General features: G+C 37.7%; 1 protein-coding gene across 1 annotated transcript in view; it reads left to right on the forward strand.

Moving 5' to 3' along the window:
- The window catches only part of YIPF6 (Yip1 domain family member 6), a 68,197-nt gene that overhangs the window by 143 nt on the left and 46,426 nt on the right, over window positions 1-21,628 (forward strand). The window lies entirely within an intron of this gene.

A 21,628-nucleotide genomic window follows, 5' to 3' on the forward strand; every position in this document is an offset into this window, starting at 1 on the left:
AGAGAGCTGGATCCCCTGCTTCTTCTGTCGGGCCTTTCCTGGACCTTCTGCCAGCACCTGTTCCCAGGTTGCACCGATTCTTTAGGTTAACTGCTTTCCTTCCTGTCCTCTTCCTTTGTTTCACGCTTTCTTGTGTAACTCCCACTTTCCTTTTCCAGACTCCCAGGGCTTGCTGTCTCCTCCATGTGATAAATGCCGTTCTTTAGTTGATTCAGGGATATTAACTTGGGATGTCTTGTAACTTTATCATTGATTTGCTCAGTGAATCCCGCAGGCTCGCTGAAATTAAAATCCCCGCCATCCCTGTCACAGCACTTTGCTATCCTATCCTCCTCAAGCTAGTCTTTGGTAGCTGTCCTTACAGGGGCTAAACTTTACCTCGAAAACACAAGCCAACGTTTGTAGATGTATTTAAGAACACGGATGTGAAGAAACACAAATTCCCTAGGTGGAAATCACCCGTTCTGCCCCTTGTGTGAATTTGGGCAAGTCATTTCCTAAAGTATTTCTTCAGCTGTAAAGTGGAAATAAAAATGCTTCAAATAGTTTATAAGGAAGTTGAAGTATTTTTGTGAAGTGCTGCCTAATACAATTTTAAGTGCCATAAACTGAAGAGTATAAGTAACATTTTGCTCTTAATTATCCGCTATTAATCAATGCTTAGTTACTGCCTTAACAGTTTTTAATTATATTGCAAGACCTCAATAAATGATACTTTTTCTCTACTTTGTTTTTAATTTGGCAACTTGTAGAGGACTAAATTGGGAGTCTGGTGAAACTGATTCCAGTTATGGTTCTGCTACTAGTTTTATTTGCCCATCTCTTTATTCATTCAACATACATGTATTGATCACCTTTATATTCCAGTTACTCTTTCAGGCACTGAACATACAGCAAAAAAGATTGAGTAGGTCTAAGTTCTCATGGAATAGTTGTGACATGGGAAAATCATTTTGAAGCCATTGCTTTGTTGTTTTAGAAATGCTCAACACAGGAAAGTTAGAAAACTGATTAAGTTCCATTTTGTGCCCACTGTGACATAGTTAAGCATGCGTAACTGGAGTTGGGGCTTGCATATGACCTTGCATGTGGCCAATATGGATTTCATCCTGGCATTCCATATGGTCCTCCAACACATCCAGGAATAATTCCTTAATACAGAGCCAGGAGTAATCCCTGAGTACCTCCTGATGTGATCCCCAAACAAATCAAAACAAAAAAGCTGCATAACATATTTATTTCACTAAACATAAATCCCTAAGGATTTCTTATTTTTATAAATAATAATTGTATTTAGTTAAAAATTGCTAAGTACTATTCCACCTTGTATACAACAAATGCAAACACATTATATCCTTATTCATTCATTCTATCAGGTGATTATTTTTGGGCTACACCAGGTGGTTGTGCTCAAGGCTTATTCTTGGTTCTGTTCTCAGGGGTCACTTCTGGCAGGGCTGAGGGAGACCATATGTGGTTCTAAGGATGCAAATAGGAATCACTGTATGCAAGATAAGCACCTTACCTCCTACTCTTTCTGGCCCCAAGGTGATTTTAAAACAACAGTTTATTGGCAAATGAAGAGATGAAACTTAGGAGGCTTGATGATTTCCTATGCTCTCACTATTAGGTAGTTGTCAGGCCTGAAATTTAAACCAGGATGTGTTTCACATATTTAGACTTTTCATTTATAATCTCTAGTCTCTTTTTGGCAAAAAACACAGTTGAAATTTGCTATGTATTTGAAAAAAGGAAATACTGCATAGTAAATATTAAAATACAAAAATACTGAAGGCAGTATGGATCAGTACTTAAAGTGTGCTTTGGGGCTGGAGAGAGTACTGTGGGTAAGGTGCTTGTCTTACAATTGACCCAGTATCCCATATGGTCCCTGCTGTGATCCTGAGTTCAGAGCTCAGAATAGGCCCTGAGCACAGATAAGTTTAATTATAAGTTCTGTTACTAACCTAGCTCTGAGATATTAGATTATATTAAATATAATAGAATACTTAGGTTGTTGTTATTATTACTATTATTATTTTGGGATTTAGGGCAGATCTGGCTGTGCCCAAGGATAACTTCTGACTGTGGGCTCAGGGATCACTCTTGACTGGGCCTGGTGGTGTGGGGGGGACCATTTGTGGAGCCAGGAATTAAACCAAGGTCTTCCATTAGTAAGACAAATAACTTACCTGTTGTGCTATCTCTCTGGCTCCAAGGTCGTTAGTTATTTAAATGAATGAACCCATGAAAAATATTTGATAGATTGCCTGTCACATATTATACAGTATTATATCTGATTATTGTTTGCAAAATAGGGAGATTTAATAGATAATAAAGAGTATTCTGAGAATAGTAAGGTTTTAAAATAATGAGTATGACAATATAATTTGAAAAAAATTTCATGGGTGTAATGGAGAGAATTCAGGGTTCCAGTTTAACTTGTAGTTCTGGGAAGAAGTGATAGGTGTATAAACTCCTACAGTAATGGGAGACATGACAATTTTGGGGGAAACAGGGTACTTGAGTATTTCGATTTTCTCTGATTTTATATAGGAGGACTGAAGCAACATTACAACAGGCAGAGTGTTTTCCTTGTACACAGCTGATCTCCGGTGCCCCATATGGTTCCTTGAGCCTGCCAACAGTGATACCTGAGTGCAGAACAAGGAGTAAATGCTGAGCTTCTCCAGTTGTAGTAGTCATAAGGGGAATCTTGTGAAAGTGTAGATTCTAGTTCAATAAATCTGGTATAAGGTCTGAGGTTTGTAGTTCTAATTAGCTCCATAGTGATGTGGTTACTACTTTGTACTACATTTTGAAAAGCAAGACTAGAGACAAACTAGGTAGACTGTAATGGACCGAAGAGAAATATAAGGAGTAGGAGAGCCCTAAAAGTTGATTGATTTTCGTGCATGTTGATCTTGTGATGCTGGCAGGCATTGAGAATATTTGAAGCACACACATTTATTTATTTATTTATTATAGTCACTTGTTATTACTAGTGAATGACAGAAGCATACATTGATACTTTGTGAACTCTGGCTTAAAATATTAGGTTTTATCTATTTTTATAAGATATTTATTTAAGCACCATGATTACAAGCATGATTGCAGTTGGGTTTCAGTCATAAACAGAACATCCCCCCTTCTCCAGTGCAGCAGTCCCACCACCAATGCCCCCCACAACCGCCTGTATTTGAGAAAGGCATTCTACTTCTCTCAGTCATTAACATTGCCATGATAGTTGTTAGTGTAGTTATTTCTTTAACTGCACTCATCACTCTTTGTGGTGAGCTGCATATCATGAGCTGGTCCTTCCAGCCCTGATCTCTATTGTCTCTGGGCATTATTATAATAATGTAATTTTTTTCTTAAAACCCATAGATAAATGAGACTATTCTGTGTCTATCTCTCTCCCTCTGACTTATTTCACTCAGCATAGTAGTTTCCCTGTCCATCCATGTATAGGAAAATTTTATGACTTGAACTCTCCTAACAGCTGCATTATATTTCATTGTGTAGGGGTCAGAGTGATAGTATAGCAGTAGGCATTTGCCTTGCATACGAACGATTCAGGATGAGCCTTGGTTCAATTCCTGGCATCACATATGGTCCCCCAAGCCAGGAGTGATTCACAAGCGCATAGCCAGGTGTAACCCCTGAGCGTCACGGGTGTGGCCCTAAAACAACAACAAAAAATTCCATTATATATATGTACCACAGTTTCTTTAGCCATTCATCTATTGAAGAGCATCTTGGTTGTTTACAGAGTCTGGCTATTGTAAATAGCTCTGCAATGAAAATAGGTGTGCAGATGGCATTTTCGTATTTTGTTTTTGTGTTCTTAGGGTATATCCCTAGGAGTGGTATAGCTGGATCATATGGAAGCTCAATTTCCAGGTTTTTTGAGGAATCTCCATATTGGTTTTCATCCCTACTGGATAGCATTCCCACCAGCAGTGAATGGGAGTTCCTTTCTCTTCACATCCCTGCCAGCACTGATTGTTTTTGTTCTTTATGATGTGTGGAGCACATTAATTTAAAGTCTATCCATGGGGGCTGGAGAGATAACACAGCAGTAGGGCATTTTTGCCTTACATGTGGCCAACCTTGGACAGACATTGGTTCTATTCCCGCCATCCCATATGGTTCCCCAAAACTGCCAGGAGCAATTTCTGAGCATATAGAACCAGAAGTAATTCCTGAAAGCTGCCGGGTGTGGCCCCAAAATCCAAATAAATAAATAAATAAATAAATAAATAAATAAATAAATAAATAAAAACTTAATAAAAAGTCTATCCATAGCTCTAAAACCTGGACTTAAGAGCTCAGGAGATATCAGGAATAGAGATATTGATTTAGGAATTTTTGTATTGAGCTGAAAAGACAAAATATATTCATCTATTGCTTTCTAGTTAGAGCAGAAAGACTGATAATGATAGCTGTAGCCTTATATGGAAACTGGTTTCAGGTGAAGGAACTCACTAGAGATCCTTCTCTTCCCCACCATTCCTTAGAGCCAGACCTCTTGGACTGGCTTGTTCCTGTTTGGACCTCTTGTTCCAGACTGATGCTCTCTCCTTTGTTGACTTCGCTATGTGAAGGCAACCTCCTTGACCCATTTTGAATCCTTGGTGTCCTCTTTGGTACAATTGTAAATGAGGTTATCTTCTTAATTTTTTTTCCTACAACTCATCATTTCTTTATAGAAATACAACACATTTATGCATATTGATCTTGTATCATTAATGAACTCTAAGTTCCTAGTATTTTAAAAGTCTTTAGGGCAGGAGTACGGAACCTCATATCTCTAGGTCCTGTGGTTAGGCCTTGGTACTTGGTGGGATAGACAACAACATATTTAGAGCCCTGCTACCACTATTGATGGCCTAGAAATGAAGTTACAAATTTCCATATAGCCTTTGATAGTAAAGTTTTTCACCCCTGCCTTAGGATTTTAATGTGTATTGTTGGGTCATCTGTATTGTGATAGATCAACTTGGAGACATTTTTATGTCTTTGTTGTGCCTATCTGGGACTTCCAAAACTATGGTGAAATTTTTCAGATCTTAGGAAAAGCTTTGTATTTTTCCAACATTTAATATTATGTTAATTGTTGGTTAGTCAATTATGACTTTTATTATGATCATTCAATTTCCTATTTATTGATTTTTATTACATTTCATAGGAATGTTTGTAGTGTTGTCAAGTTTTTCTCAGTAAAGGATATGATCATGCAAATTTTAATCCTGTTGATAATGGTCTATTACATTAAATGATTTGGTTTTTTTTGGTTTTTATTTTTTGGGGGGGCCACACCCGGCAGTACTCAGGGGTGACTCCTGGCTGTCTGCTCAGAAATAGCTCCTGGCAGGCACAGGGGACCATATGGGACACTGGGATTTGAACCAACCACCTTTGATCCTGGATCGGCTGCTTGCAAGGCAAACGCCGCTGTGCTATCTCTCCAGGCCCGATTTGTGTTTTTGAATACAGTCCTGGTATAATGATGATTATATTGATGTTTTGTGGATTTTGATTTGCAGAATTTTTGTTGTGGATATTTGCATGTTTCTCAGAAATTTCTTCATGTAACTCCTTGCTTTTCTTCTCCCTCCCTCTCTCCCTTATATTGTTTTTGGGATGGTCCAATTTGAAAGTTTTATAGATCTTACTGGTGAAGCCATTTCTCTTGGGACTTTGTTTAATAAGAGCCTTTTAATTTACTCTTTCAGTTTTTGGTTTGTTTGTTTTTTTTTGGGGGGGGGCACAGCCGTTTGATGCTTAGGGATTACTCCTGGCTAAGCGCTCAGAAATGGCCCCTGCTTGGAGGGACCATATGGGATGCCGGGAGATCGAACCGAGGTCCTTCCTTGGCTAGCATTTGCAAGGCAGACACCTTACCTCTAGGGCCAGCTCACCGACCCCTACTCTTTCGGTTTTTATACGTGTGATATGTTCAACTTTTTTATTGTTTCCTGGTTCTGTCTGGAAGATTGTATTGTTACACAATTGTTTCATTTATCTTAGGTTGTCGAATTTATTGGAATATATATGTTCATAATAATTTGAAGTCATTCAATATGTTTGCTTCTGTTTTCTTTGTCAAACATATCAACTCTTTGAGGATGTCATTGAAGCCAAAATCAGGTGTAGTTCTGCTTTTTACCAATGTAATATAAGGATTTGAACAATAATGTCATTGATTTATTTCGAATTAACTTTCATTAATCCCTCAAAAAGGATTCAGATTTTTTTTTAATTTTACATATCTACTAACTGATTTTCCCAGCAACAGTAATTGAAAAGACTTTTTTTGCTTCATATCTTGTACCTAATGTCTTTGTTGTTAATCAGCTCTCTATGCAATTGAGGCTCTCAATTCTGTTCTACTAGTGTGAGTCTGATTTTATTCCTGTACTTTGGAGTTTTAATTTTTAGAGCTTTGTAGTATAAGTTAAAGTGAATGCAATCATTAATCATCTTTTTTCTTAGCATTGCAGTGGGAACTTTATGGTGTCATAAAAACTTTAACAGTATTTGTTCTATGTCTATCAAAAATGCAATGGGAATTTTGAGATTGTATGGAATCATCTAGGGCTTTATTTAGGATGGTTATATTAATTGTTAATTCACAATATGTTACAATTTTTTGTGTCTTCTGTTTCCTTTCATAGTGATATATACATATATGCATCAATATATAACTTTCCTTGAACAATTCTTTTTATCTCCTTTATTGATTTCTAGGTATTTGATTTTGTTCCACACAGTTGTAAAATAGGATTAAAATGGTTTTTCTCTTCTGCCTAATTTCATATAAATGCTTAAAATATTTCTTCGTGTTTATTTTTGGTCTTCCAATTTCCTATATTGGTTTATTATTTCTAGAAGGTATTTTTTGCATAGTCTTCAGGGTTCTATATGTATATTTTAATGTATTATCTGAGAATAGTGATCATTTGATTTCTTTTTTTTTTTTTTTTTTTTTTGGTTTTTGGGCCACACCCGTTTGACGCTCAGGGGTTACTCCTGGCTATGTGCTCAGAAATTGCCCCTGGCTTGGGGGGACCATATGGGACACCGGGGGATTGAACCGCGGTCCTTCCTTGGCTAGCGCTTGCAAGGCAGACACCTTACCTCCAGCGCCACCTACCCGGCCCCGATCATTTGATTTCTAATTTAACCCTGAGCACTACTGTATATGGCCCCAAAATAACAAAATTATAAGATTTAACTCACCCAGTTTTATAATTAAAGGGATATTGTATCAACCAGATGGCCTGCATGGATTCCATACCAAGTATATGGATTTAGGATTCATAATGACAGTAGCCCCAGTTAAAGATTTTACACTATCTTAATTTTAATGGGGATCCAGGCAATTAACTGGTTTTTCAATTAATTAGACAAAGGAATGCCATTTAAAATGGCCAGTATCTGAACCAGTGAATGTGTCTTTTCTGTCATTGGGAGGACAGAGCAATTTAAGATTTTAGAAGATGATCTCTCTGGGATGTTGATACAGAAGTTAACAATTATACACATAATTTTAAATTCCATTTGGAAAACTTATATTTCCAAAGATCCAATTTTTTTCTTTTTTGTTTTGTTTTGTTTTGGTTTTGGGTCACACCCGGCAGCACTCAGGGTTTACTCCTGGCTCTATGCCCAGAAATCGCCCCTGGCAGGCAAAGGGGACTATATGGGATGCCGGGATTCAAACCACTGTCCTGCTGCATGAAAGGCAAATGCCTTACCTCCATGCTATCTCTCTGGCCCCAAGATCCTATTTTCTAAAACACTGTACCATGAGTCTAGAACTTCTAAGATTCTTTTCCATAGATTTCTCAAAACAAAAACAAAACATTTCTGCCGATATTCTTAATTTGAAAACAAGTTGCTAGGCATTCTTACATGTAGCAGGACAAAATTGTACTCTATGGTACTTATTAAAGACCTTTAATACTTTCTTCAATAAAAACATTAAATCAGTTCTGTAGATAAACAAGTTGATTTTGAATATTCACAATTAAGTATCATTGCATTTGGAAAGCATTCACTAAAATTACCATGAACCATTAAGAATCTCACACTTATAGTAAAGCTTTCTTAAGGCCAATATTAAGTTTGATACCTGATGACAAAATTGACATGGAATTAACTTACCTAACAATATTATGCATTTCCCCAACTGGGAAAATTAATTAACAATGTGGTCTGAAAAAGCTAATCAGAGTAATTTGTAATATTTTAGACCACTAGAATTAAAGCTAGCTGCTGTTGAAGGGAATTTTGTTTTATCATTAAGTTTGAATTTTGTCAATGACTCTGTTCCTGAAAGCCAGTGGTTTTGCCCTCTGCCATGTAGTAAACTCTACATTCTGTGTTCTAATAATCTGATAGTGATCCTGCCTTATGCCTCACAAGCTCTTCTACACTCAGGGTTCATCCATTCCAAGACAAATTGATGCAGCAATTTCTCCTATAGGAGGGGATCAGGAATCTTACATTTAATGCTTTCCTTATAGAAAGGGGGATAATAAGAATCTCAACTCATTCTTCTGGTTATGATAATTTTTACCAATTATTTCTTTAACTTATCTTTCTTCATATTTAAATATTTCTCTGTAATTAATATTGTCCCTGTTGGTATTGTCAATAATATTCTTTATATTTTTATTTTCTCTCCATTTTTAGTATATATTTTTCTTTTTGATTTGTGTAGTGGAAATTCATCTATACTTTTCTGAGGATTACTACTGCATTCTTTAATGCCTTTACTCTTATTTGTACAATTATTTTCCATTTTCTATCAAGATATCCTCATGGTTATTGATTTCTATAAATTCTTTTGCATTTTCTATCAAGCCTTTTTCATGGTTATTATCTAGTCTGATGTTATTTTCAAATCATTGAGTACTCATATGATAGTTGTTCTAAAATCTTGGATTTTTTTCGGGCCACACCCGTTTGATGCTCAGGGGTTATTCCTGGCTACGCACTCAGAAATTGCCCCTGGCTTGGGGGGACCATATGGGACGCCAGGGGATCGAAACGTGGTCCTTTCCTTGGCTAGCGCTTGCAAGGCAGACACCTTACCTCTAGTGCCACCTCGCCGGCCCCAGCTGTTCTAAAATCTTTTTTTTTGATTTTTTTAAATTTATTTAAACACCTTAATTACATACATGATTGTGTTTGTGTTTCAGTCATGTAAAGAACACCACCCATCACCAGTGCAACATTCCCATCACCAATGTCCCAAGTCTCCCTTCGCCCCACCCGACCCCCGCCTGTACTCTAGACAGGCTCCCCATTTTCCTCATACATTCTCATTATTAGGACAGTTCAAAATGTAGTTATTTCCCTAACTAAACCCATCACTCTTTGTGGTGAGCTTCCTGAGGTGAGCTGGAACTTCCAGCTCTTTTCTCTTTTGTGTCTGAAAATTATTATTACAAGGGTGTCTTTCAATTTTCTTAAAACCCATAGATGAGTGAGACCATTCTGCGTTTTTCTCTCTCTCTGACTTATTTCATTCAGCATAATAGATTCCGTGTACATCCATGTATAGGAAAATTTCATGACTTCATCTCTCCTGACAGCTGCATAATATTCCATTGTGTATATGTACCACAGTTTCTTTAGCCATTCGTCTGTTGAAGGGCATTTTGGTTGTTTCCAGAGTCTTGCTATGGTGAATAGTGCTGCAATGAATATAGGTGTAAGGAAGGGGTTTTTGTATTGTATTTTTGTGTTCCTAGGGTATATTCCTAGGAGTGGTATAGCTGGATCGTATGGGAGCTCGATTTCCAGTTTTTGGAAGAATCTCCATATCGCTTTCCATAAAGGTTGAACTAGACGGCATTCCCACCAGCAATGGATGAGTTCCTTTCTCTCCACATCCCCGCCAACACTGTTTATTCTCATTCTTTGTGATGTGTGCCATTCTCTGGGGTGTGAGGTGGTATCTCATCGTTGTTTTGATTTGCATCTCCCTGATGATTAGTGATGTGGAACACTTTTTCATGTGTCTTTTGGCCATGTGTATTTCTTCTTTGTCACTGTGTCTGTTCATTTCTTCTCCCCATTTTTTGATGGGGTTAGATGTTTTTTTCTTGTAAAGTTCTGTCAGTGCCTTGTATATTTTGGAGATTAGCCCCTTATCTGATGGGTATTGGGTGAATAGTTTCTCCCACTCAGTGGGTGGCTCTTGTATCCTGGGCACTATTTCCTTTGAGGTGCAGAAGCTTCTCAGCTTAATATATTCCCATCTGTTAATCTCTGCTTTCACTTGTTTGGAGAGTGCAGTTTCCTCCTTGAAGATGCCTGTAATGTCCTGGAGTGTTTTGCCTATGTGCTGTTCTCTATATCTTATGGTTTTGGGTCTGATATCGAGGTCTTTAATCCATTTGGATTTTACCTTCGTACATGATGTTAGCTGGGGGTCTAAGTTCAATTTTTTGCAAGTGGCTATCCAATTGTGCCAACACCACTTGTTGAAGAGGCTTTCCCTGCTCCATTTAGGATTTCCTGCTCCTTTATCAAAAATTAGGTGGTTGTATGTCTGGGGAACATTTTCTGAGTATTCAAGCCTATTCCACTGATCTGAGGACCTATCCTTATTCCAATACCGTGCTGTTTTGATAACTGTTGCTTTGTAGTACAGTTTAAAGTTGGGGAAAGTAATTCCTCCCATATTCTTTTTCCCAATGATTGCTTTAGCTATTCGAGGGTGTTTATTGTTCCAAATGAATTTCAAAAGTGTCTGATCCACTTCTTTGAAGAATGTCATGGGTATCTTTAGAGGGATGGCATTAAATCTGTATAATGCCTTGGGGAGTATTACCATTTTGATGATGTTAATCCTGCCAATCCATGAGCAGGGTATGCGTTTCCATTTCCGTGTGACCTCTCTTATTTCTTGGAGCAGAGTTTTATAGTTTTCTTTGTATAGGTCCTTCACATATTTAGTCAAGTTGATTCCAAGATATTTGAGTTTGTGTGGCACTATTGTGAATGGGGTTGTTTTCTTAATGTCCATTTCTTCCTTATAACTATTGGTGTATAGAAAGGCCATTGATTTTTGTGTGTTGATTTTGTAGCCTGCCACCTTGCTATATTAGTCTATTGTTTCTAGAAGCTTTTTGATAGAGTCTTTAGGGTTTTCTAAGTAGAGTATCATGTCATCTGCAAACAGTGAGAGCTTGACTTCTTCCTTTCCTATCTGGATTCCCTTGATATCCTTTTCTTGCCTAATCGCTATAGCAAGTACTTCCAGTGCTATTTTGAATAGGAGTGGTGAGAGAGGACAGCCTTGTCTTGTGCCAGAATTTAGAGGGAAGGATTTTTGTTTTTCTCCATTGAGGATAATATTTGCCACTGGCTTGTGGTAGATGGCCTTCACTATATTGAGAAAGGTTCCCTCCATTCCCATCTTGCTGAGAGTTTTGATCAAGAATGGGTGTTGGACCTTATCAAATGCTTTCTCTGCATCTATTGATATGATCATGTGGTTTTTATTTTTCTTGTTATTGATGTTGTGTATTATGTTGATAGATTTACAGATGTTAAACCAGCCTTGCATTCCTGGGATGAAACCTACTTGATCGTAGTGGATGATCTTTTTAACGAGGCATTGAATCCTATTTGCCAGGATTTTGTTGAGGATCTTTGCATCTGCATTCATCAGTGATATTGGTCTGTAGTTTTCTTTTTTGGTAGCGTCTCTGTCTGGTTTAGGTATCAAGGTGATGTTGGCTTCATAAAAGCTATTTGGAAGTGTTTCTGTTTGTTCAATTTCATGAAAGAGTCTGGCCAAGATTGGCAGTAGTTCCTCTTGGAAAGTTTGATAGAATTCATTAGTGAATCCATCTGGACCTGGGCTATTGTTTTTCGGCAGACATTTGATTACTGTTTTAATTTCATCAATGGTGATGGGGGTGTTTAGATATGCTACATCCTCTTCCTTCAACCGTGGAAGATTATAAGAGTCCAAGAATTTATCCATTTCTTCCAGGTTCTCATTTTTAGTGGCATAGAGTTTTTCAAAGTAGTTTCTGATTACCCTTTGAATCTCTGTCATCTCAGTAGTGATCTCTCCTTTTTCATTTCTGATACGAGTTATCAAGTTTCTCTCTCTCTCTTTCTTTGTTAGGTTTGCCAGTGGTCTATTAATCTTGTTTATTTTTTCAAAGAACCAACTTCTGCTTTCGTTGATCTTTCGGATTGTTTTTTGAGTTTCCACTTCATTGATTTCTGCTCTCAGCTTTGTTATTTCCTTCTGTCTTCCTATTCTTGGGTCCTTTTGTTGAGCATTTTCTAGTTCTATTAGCTGTGTCATTAAGCTACTCAGGTAAGTTCCTTCTTCCTTCCTGATGTGTGCTTGCAAAGCTATAAATTTTCCTCTCAGTACTGCTTTTGTTGTGTCCCATAAGTTCTGATAGTTTGTGTCTTTATTGTCATTTGTTTCCAGGAACCTTTTGATTTCCTCCTTGATTTCATCTCGGACCCACTGGTTATTGAGCATGAGGCTGTTTAACTTCCAGGTGTTAAAGTGTTTCTTCTGAGTCCCTTTGGAGTTCACAAATAATTTCAGAGCCTTGTGGTCAGCGAAGGTAGTCTGCAAAATTTCTATCCTCTTGATCTTATGGAGGTATGTTTTATGTGCCAGCATGTAGTCTATCCTGGAGAATGTCCCATATACATTGGAGAAGAATGTGTATCCAGGTTTCTGGGGATGGAGTGTCCTATATATATCCACTAGGCCTCTTTCTTCCATTTCTCTCCTCAGGTCTAGTATATTCTTGTTGGGTTTCAGTCTGGTTGACCTATCCAGTGTTGACAAAGCCATGTTAAGGTCCTCCACAATTATTGTGTTGTTGCTTGATATTATTTTTCAGATTTGTCAACAGTTGTATTAAATATTTTGCTGGCCCCTCATTCGGTGCATAGATGTTTAGGAGAGTGAATTCTTCCTGCTCTACATACCCCTTGATTAATATAAAATGTCCATCTTTGTCCCTTACAACCTTCCTGAGTATAAAGTTTTCATTATCTGATATTAGTATGGCCACTCCAGCTTTTCTATGGGTGTTGTTTGCTTGGATATTTTTTCTCCAGCCTTTGATTTTGAGTCTATGTTTGTTCTGACTATTCAGGTGCGTTTCTTGTAGGCAGCAGAAGGTTGGATTGAGTTTTTTTTTATCCATTTAGCCACTCTGTGTCTCTTAACTGGTGCATTTAGTCCATTGACGTTGAGAGAAAGAATTGTCCTGGGATTTAACGCCATCTTTATTTCAAAATTTGGTGTGTCTTTTGGGTAGTCTTGCCTTAGATTAGGTCGTTTAGTTTTTCTCTTAAGACTGGTTTTGTGTCTGTGAAGTTTCTGAGCTGTTTTTTGTCTGTGAAACCATGTATTCTTCCATCAAACCGGAAAGTGAGTTTTGCTGGGTATAGTATTCTGGGTGAAGCATTCATTTCATTCAGTCTTGTCACAATATCCCACCACTGCTTTCTGGCATTGAGTGTTTCTGGTGACAGGTCTGCTGTAAATCTCAGGGAAGCTTGCTTGAACGTGATTTCCCCTTTTGATCTTGCTGTTTTCAGAATTCTGTCTCTATCTGTGGGATTTGTCATTGTGACTAGGTGTGTCTTGGGGTGGTTTTTCTGGGGTCTCTTTTGGTTGGTACTCTTCGGGCATGCAGGATTTGATCACATATATTCTTTAGCTCTGGAAGTTTCTCTTTAATGATGTTCTTGACCGTTGATTCTTCCTGGAAATTTTCTTCCTGGGTCTCTGGGACTCCAATGATTCTTAAGTTGTTTCTGTTGATCTTATCATAGACTTCTATTTTCATCTGTTCCCATTTTTTTGACTAATTTTTCCATTGTCTGTTCATTTGCTTTAAGTTTTTTTTCCAATCTCTCCTGCTGTATGGAATTGTTATGTATCTCATCTTCCACAGCACCAAGTCTATTCTCAGCTTCTGATACCCTGTCCCAGAGCTTATCCATTTTGTCATTCACTTCGTTTACTGACTTTTTCAGTCCTGTTAGTTGACATGTTATTTCAGTTTGGAGTTTTGTGATTTCTGTCTTCATATTTTCTTGGTTCTTATTAGTGTTCTGTTCAACTCGATCCATGGTTTCTTGGAGTCCGTTGAGCATCTTCCAAATTGCTAGTCTAAAGTCCTTATCTGAGAGGTTGATTAGTTGGTTGGTCATTATCTGGTCCTCAGAATTGTCATCTTCATTCTCTATGTCTGATGCTGGCCTGCGTTGTTTCCCCATTGTCACACTTGTATTGTGGGTTTTTCTACGTGTTGTGGTGGTATTCATTGTCTATATGATGCAGGCAGCACACTCCTCTGGCTCCTCCGTTTCTGGATGGGCTGACTTGCCTCTAAGGGAGGGGAGTCCTCCGTGGATGAAGCCTCACACTGGGTCAAATCTTAGGCCCAAGCATGCAACAGAGAAGACAGTCCGGAGAGAAATGTTTGCTTCTGTGATATAGCTCCGCTGGAGCCTCTTTTTGCCCCACTGGCATGAGTTTCACGCAAGAGGACAGTAGACAGACATAGACAAGTCACACTGACAGTTTTTCACAGTTGGGCCCCACTGGGCTGGTGTACTTTCGCGGATTTTCCCCGCCTGGTGTCACACACAGGGAGTTCTGTTCAAAAATCTTAAAGCAGATTTCAGAAAACTTTTGCTTAGGTTTTCTCTGGCATTTTAGCTCTTTTTTTTTTAAACTCCTGAGTTTTTTCATCTTTTCATTTTCTCTAACATTATCTCAAATAGTGATTGGCATTCAGAAGGAAGAAAGTTCCTCTCACAGCAAAAAGGGATCAGATCAAGGAAAATTTATGGTGCAGATTAGCAGTTTGCTCACATCTGGCATCCCTAAAGCTGTCAAACCAATATGGTGTGGAATGTGAACCCATAATTCCTATTGAGGTTTTTTTTAGTAAGTGGGTGCTGAATCTTGTACAATTCTTTCTATATATTGGTTATACATACATGTGATTTTGTCTGTCCTATTGATGTCATGTATAACATTCATTGAATTGTGTATATTGAAGCATCTTTACCCCTGCAGTAAATCCCACTTGGCAGTGGTATTATATTCATGAACTCCTTATCAATTTTGGTGAAAATATTTTGAAGATATGTATTTACATATTTAATGTGTATTATATGTATATTTTATATATCTGTATTATATATTTATATACTATATATTTATATATATTTATCAGGAATATTAGACTATAATTTTCTTTTTTGATTTTCCTGTCTGCTTTTCTTATCAGGTTTATATTGACGTCATAGAAACTGTGATCCTTGTACTTTATTAGACCTTCTGGAAGAGCTTTTGAAATACATTCTGGAAGGTCTTTGAGAGACTTTCTGGAAATATTCTTATCTGAAGGTTTAGAACTGAGTAGTTAACATGTTTGGTCCCAATTACATGAGACTTTGTAAAAGATAGGGAATGGATATTTTTATGGCTAAGGGAGTTATAGATCACTGACTTAATTCTTTTTCTTTACTGACTTAATTCTTAACAATATAAATATACCAGATGAAAGGACAACAAAGATCATTAAACTGTTGCTACATTGCTACTATCAATGACAACAAAAATGTTAACGAGTAACTTTTTTAAAAAAACAAAACACATACTTGTATGTACTTTAATTGCATTTATTTGATTTTATTATTTTAAATCTCCTTGGGATTGTTTTTATTTTTATTTTTTTAAATTTCAACTCTCAACTTTGACATTGCTGCTATTTAAAAATTATTATAACTACTTTAAGCACTACAGTTACAAAATTGCTCATGATTTAGTTTCAATCTTACAATATACAACACCTTCAACCATAAACATTTCCCTTTACCACACTGTCCCTAGATTTCCTCCCACCTTCCCCAATGTCTGCATCTTGGACAGACATTATACTCCCCACTCCCGTAATTTCCTTTTAGACTGTAATTTGCATTGTTAATGAAGGGGTACCATGCATGTCATTTATCCTATTTGATCACCCAGTTCTTGTGCAGAGTGATCAACTCCAATTATCACTCTCATAGTGGATGCTATTCTATGCTCTACCCACATTAACCACTCTGGCAAGCTTCCTACCATTGAATTGTCCTCTCAACCCTCATCTCTAGTAGCTCTAGATATTATTAGCATATTACCTTTTATTTTTCCTATAGCCCACAAATGAGTGACAGTAGTTTATCGTCTATCTCTTTCCCTCTGACTCATTTTACTCAACACATAAATCTTGGGCCAGAGTGATAGCACAGTGGTAGGGCATTTGCCTTGCATGTGGCCAACCTCAGACGAACTCCAGTTTGATTCCTGGCATCCCATATGGTCCCCAGAGCCTGCCAAAAGTGACTTCTGAGCGCAGAGTCAGGAATAACCACTGAGCACCACTGGATGTGATCAAAATATAAACAAAAACCTCCCACATAAATCACCAAATCTATCCACACATAAGCAAATTTACATTTTTCCTAACAGCAGTATAGTATTCTTTGTGTAGATGTATCAGTTTTGTTAGCCACTCATCTGTTCTTGGGTTATTTTCAGATTCTGCCTATTGTAAATAGTTCTGTGACAAACATAAGAATGCAGGTGGCTTTTCTGCATGGTGTTTTGGGGTTCCTAGTGTTGGATTAACCAGTTTCCATTTTATTCAGGATATTACTTTGCTGATGCTTGTCATTTGATGGAAGCACCTTTGGATTGAAGCACCTTTTGGATTGGTGCCATAAACTACCTGGTTTCTCCCCTAGGTGTGGTCTTTGGGTTCCCAATAAAGCTCCTGGGTCTCGGAGAAATGGCTTGTGGTTTCGGTTTTCCACAACTAATCTCTCTGCTTGCTGGTATCTTTTATAGTGAGCAGAAGGCTTGCAATGGAAGTCCCTGAACCTGTTTTATCACCGTAAATGTGTGTGGATTATTTCCTCTATGTGTCTGCTCAGTTTTCTGGGATTGGGCCATGTGGCATCTGCTTCACATAGGGTATATTTCTATAAGTGGTATTGGCGTAACATATGGGAACTTTATTCATAGTTTTTTTTTTTTTGAGAAATATCCATATTTTTTCATTGTTTTCCAAAATGTATGGAATAGTCTATATTCTCATCAGCAGTGAGAGTCCCTTTCTCCCTGAATTGTGCTAGCATTGATTGTTCTGGTTCTTTGTGATGTGTGCTAGCCTTTGTGGTGTGAGATGATATCACTGTTGTTTTGATTTTCATATTTCTTGCATATGAAATATTTCATATTTCATAATGATGTAGAACATTTTTTCGTGTGCCTTTTGCCATCAGTATTTCCTCGTTGAGGAAATATTTGTTCACTTTTCATTTTTGGATGGGGTTAGATGTTTTTGTCTTGCTTAGTCCTATCAGTACCTTATCTAATTTTTTTAAATTTTATTTAAATACCTTGATTACATACATGATTGTGTTTGGGTTTCAGTCATGTAAAGAACACCACCCATCACCAGTGCAACGTTCCCATCACCAATGTCCCAAATCTCCCTCCTCCCCACCCGATCCCCGCCTGTACTCTAGACAGGCTTTCCATTTCCCTCATACATTCTCATTATTAGGACAGTTCAAAATGTAGTTATTTCTCTAACTAAACTCATCATTCTTTGTGGTGAGCTTCCTGAGGTGAGCTGGAACTTCCAGCTCTTTTCTCTTTTGTGTCTGAAAATTATTATTGCAAGAATGTCTTTCATTTTTCTTAAAACCCATAATTGAGTGAGACCATTCTGCATTTTTCTCTCTCTCTGACTTATTTCATTCAGCATAATAGATTTTGTGTACATCCATGTATAGGAAAATTTCATGACTTCATCTCTCCTGACAGCTGCATAATATTCCATTGTGTATATGTACCACAGTTTCTTTAGCCATTCGTCTGTTGAAGGGCATCTTGGTTGTTTCCAGAGTCTTGCTATGATAAATAGTGCTGCAATGAATATAGGTGTAAGGAAGGAGTTTTTGTATTGTATTTTTATGTTCCTAGGGTATATTCCTAGGAGTGGTATAGCTGGATCGTATGGGAGCTCGATTTCCAGTTTTTGGAGGAATCTCCATATTGCTTTCCATAAAGGTTGAACTAAACGGCATTCCCACCAGCAGTGGATAAGAGTTCCTTTCTCTCCACATCCCCGCCAACACTGTTTATTCTCATTCTTTGTGATGTGTGCCATTCTCTGTGGTGTGAGGTGGTACCTCATAGTTGTTTTGATTTGCATCTCCCTGATGATTAGTGATGTGGAATATTTTTTCATGTGTCTTTTGGCCATTTGTATTTCTTCTTTGTCAAAGTGTCTGTCCATTTCTTCTCCCCATTTTTTGATGGGATTAGATGTTTTTTCTTGTAAATTTCTGTCAGTGCCTTGTATATTTTGGAGATTAGCCCCTTATCTTATATATCTTAGATATATTACCCCTTATCTGATTCCACATGTAGTCTTTTTATCCTAGTTACTATTTCCTTTGAAGTACAGAATCTCAGTTTAATGTAGTCCTGTTTGTTTATATTTTCTCCAATTGTTTGGCCAGTGTGGTTTCATCCTTGAAATGTCTTAATGTAAATGTCATGGAGTGTCCTACCTATGTTTTCTTCTATGTACCTTAGGGTTTCATGTCTGGTATTTGTTTTGATTTGACCTTTGTGCATGGTGTTAAAGAAAGGTCTGATTTCACTTTTCTGCATGTAGTTGACCAATTTTCACAGCAGTATTTCTTGAAGAGGCTTCCTTTGCTCTGCTTTGTATTTATTGCCTTATTATCAAAGATTAATTGTTCATATACCTGGGGTCAGTCTCAGAAAACTCAACTCTATTCCATTAATTTGATGGTCTTGTCTTTGTTCCAATACCATGCTATTTTAATTAATATTGCTTTTAATACAGTTTAAAGTTGGGGAAAGTGATTCCTCCCATACTCTATGTCCTAATGATTCCTTTACCTATTAGTGGATGCTAATTGTTTCAGATGAATTTCAATATTGTTTGATCTACTTCTTTGAACAATATGCGTATTCTTATAGTGATTGCATTATATCTGTACAACGCCTTGTGAAGTATTTCCATTTAATGATATTAATCCTCCCAATCCATGAGCAAAGTACATGTCTCCATTTATTTATTTTTATTTTTTGTTTTGTTTTAAATAATATATTTAAGCAAGACGATTACAAACATGATTGTATTTGGGTTTGGATTTAAGTCAAAAAAGGAACACCTCCCTTTCACACGTGCAACAGTGCAACATTCCCACCACCAATGCCTCCCATCACCCACCTTCCCCACCTCTGCCTGTTTGAGACAGCATTCTACATCTCTCACTCATTAATAGTTGTTAGTTCTTAGTGTAGTCATCTCTAACTGCACACACCACTGTTATGGAGAGCTTCACATTGTGAGCTGGTCCTATTGACCCTTATCTATATTGTCTCTGGGCATTATTATAATAATGTCTTTTATATTTCTTAAAACACATAGATTAGTGAGACTATTCTGTGTCTACCTCTTTCCCTCTCACTTACTTCACTCAGCATAATAGTTTCCATGTCCATCCATATATAGGAAAATTTCATGACTTTATCTCTCCTGAGGGCTACATAATATTTCATTTTGTATATGTATCACAGTTTCTTTAGCCATTCATCTGCTGAAGGGCATCTTGGTTGTTTCCAGATTCCAGCTATTGTAAATAGTGCTACAATGAATATAGGTGTGAGGAAGGCATTTTTTATTGTATTTTTTGTGTTCCTCTTGTATATCTCTAGGAGTAGTGTAGCTGGATCTTGGAGCTCAATTTCCAGTTTTTTGAGGAATCTCCATATTGTTTTTCATAAGGGCTGGACTAGATGGCATCCCCACCAGCAATGAATGATAGTTCCATTCACTCCACATCCCCACCAGCACTGATTATTCTTATTCTTTGTGGTGTGTCATGCCAGTCTCTGGCAAGAGATGGTATCATATTGTTTTTGTTTTTTTCGGTTTTTTTTTGGTTTTTTTTTTTTTTTTTTTTTTTTTTTTTTTTGGTTTTTGGGCCACACCCGGCGGTGCTCAGGGGTTACTCCTGGCTGTCTGCTCAGAAAAAGCTCCTGGCAGGCACGGGGGACCATATGGGACACCGGGATTCGAAACAACCACCTTAGGTCCTGGATCGGCTGCTTGCAAGGCAAACGCCACTGTGCTATCTCTCTGGGCCCCACATTGTTGTTTTGATTTGCATCCCCTGATGAGTAGTGATGTGGAGCATTTTTATGTGCCTTTTGGCCATTTGTATTTCTTTTATTTTTGTTCTCTTTTTTGGGGGGCCACACCCGGTGACGCTCAGGGGTTACTCCTGGCTATGCGCTCAGAAGTCGCTACTGGCTTGGGGGACCATATGGGACGCCGGGGATCGAACTGCGGTCCATCCTAGGCTAGCACTGGCAAGGCAGACACCTTACCTCTACACGCCGGTCCCTGTATTTCTTTTTTTGAGGACATGTATGTTCATTTATTCTCCCCACTTTTTGATGAGGTTAGATTTTTTCTTGTTAACTTCTGTCAGTATCTTGTATATCTTAGATATTAACCCCTTATCTGATGAGTATTGGTTAAATAGTATCTCCCATTCTCTTTGTGTTTTGTATTGTTGTATTTCTTTCTTTTGTTCTTTCTTTCTTTCTTTCATTTTTTTTTTTTGGTTTTTGGGTCACACCCAGCAGCACTTAGGGGTTACTCCTGGCTGTGTGCTCAGAAATTGCCCCAGGCATGCTCAAGAGGACCATATGGGATGCCAGAATTTGAACCACTGGAACCATGTTCCTTCTGCATGCAAGGCAAACACCCTACTTCCATACTATCTCTCTGGCCCCGTCAGTATTTCTTTTGATGTGCAGAAGCTTCTCAGCTTAATATACTCCCATCTGTTTATCTCTGATTCCAATTGTTTAGAGAGTGCTATTCCCTCCTTGAAGATGCCTTTAGTCTCATGTCATGGAATGTTTTATCTACATGTTGTTATATATACCATATTGGTTAGGGTCTGATTTCAAGGTCTTTAATCTATTTGGATTTGACCTTTTTGCATGGTGTGAGGTGGAGGTCTAAGTTCGTTTTTTCACATGTGGCTGGCCAATAGTGCAAACACAACTTGAAGAGGCTTTCCTTGCTCAATTTCTCGCTTATTGCCTCTTTATCAAAGTTACGTTGATTGTATGTCTGGGGAACATTCTCTGAATATGGAAGTCTATTTCTATTTCACTGATCTGACAGTTTGTCTTTATTTCAATATAATAATGCTTTAATGACTATAGCTTTGTAATATAATTTAACGTTTGGCAAAATGATGCTTCCCATATTCCTTTTCCCAAGGGTTGCTCTAGCTATTCCTGGGTGTTTAATGTTCCCAATGAATTTCAGTAGTGTTTGATCCACTTCTCTGAAGAATGCCATGGGTATCCTTAGTAGGACTGCATTAAATCTGTACAATGCTTTGGGGAATGTTGCCATTTGAATAATGTTAATCCTTCCAATCCATGAAAAGGGTATGTGTCTTCATTTTTGTGTATCCTCTTATT

This window comes from Suncus etruscus, chromosome X (assembly GCF_024139225.1).
Source record: "Suncus etruscus isolate mSunEtr1 chromosome X, mSunEtr1.pri.cur, whole genome shotgun sequence".
Lineage (NCBI taxonomy): Eukaryota > Metazoa > Chordata > Mammalia > Eulipotyphla > Soricidae > Suncus > Suncus etruscus.